Below are 1,171 nucleotides of genomic sequence, written 5' to 3'. Positions count from 1 at the left end.
CCGCTGTGGCGTGAACCCGCCCCGTCTACGGTTTAGGGTTTAAAGCTCCTGATTTGGGCCGAGGGTTTAGGGTTTAGGGTTTAGGGTTTAGGGTTTAGGGTTTGGCGCGCTCAGGAAATCAACTGGGGAGAAGCCCCGGCTGGCTGGCGGTCTGCTTGGAGGTTTTCTCTTCCTTTTGTTTTTAATTATTTCGAAAAGACTTTTAAACATTCTCTCCGCTTAAACCTCGAAGACTACCTCTAAACCCTAAACCCTAAACCCTAAACCCTAAACCCTCGCTGCAGCGCAAGCCAGCGCACCACACAACTGCAGACGCATGCAACAAGAAATAAATTTTATTGTTTATCATAAGTATATGTCATTTAGTTATTTATTTAAAATAGTTGAATAAATATTATAATTTATTTAACTATTTTTAATCCAAAAAATGGACCTCGCGCAGTTTAGAAGTGCAGGGCGTTCGGGTGTACGTACACCTCAAAGAGAAAAGGACCTTCTAAAGTTGCACTAAACTTTTTTTTCTGATTTATTTCTTTTTGAAGTTTTTCTTCTTTTTTGCAATTCTACAAAGATTTTTGTTTGTTTGAGCGTAAACCCTAAACCCTACACCGTAAACCCTTTAACAGGCATTGAAGACTGCGAAGTTACTTCCTAAGGGAGCTACACTAGCTGAAGCTGCTTAACACCCTAAACCCTAAACCCTAGTCCCCAACTGCTACATGTTAAACCCTAAACCCTAAACCCTAGTTTGCAGCTGTTCAACTCTAAACCCTAAATCCTAAACCCTCGCGGGGTTGGCGAATAGAAGAAATGATCGGATTTGGAGTTTTTGTTTGTGGATGTTGAAGCAGAGGAATAATAAAATTATAAATATAATTATAATTAAAATATAAATATAATTACAATTATAAATATAAATAAAAAGAGAAAAAAGCAGAAGGCAAAGAAGTCGCACTTGTGCAAAAAGAAGAAAACGAAAAAGTCAATAAACACCAATACAAACAAATGCAATAAATATAAACATAAATATAATATAAATATAAACATAAGTATAAATATAATATTAATATAAATATAAATATTAATGCAAACATAAATAAAGGAATTGGAATTAATTCAGTCGCGCGCTCAAACTCAGGTGTACGTACACCTCAAGTCCCACAGCTTCATC

The sequence above is a fragment of the Eimeria tenella genome, genomic scaffold (assembly GCF_000499545.2).
Source record: "Eimeria tenella Houghton genomic scaffold, Eth_scaff2385, whole genome shotgun sequence".
Lineage (NCBI taxonomy): Eukaryota > Apicomplexa > Conoidasida > Eucoccidiorida > Eimeriidae > Eimeria > Eimeria tenella.
Note: the sequence above shows the minus strand (reverse complement) of the source record.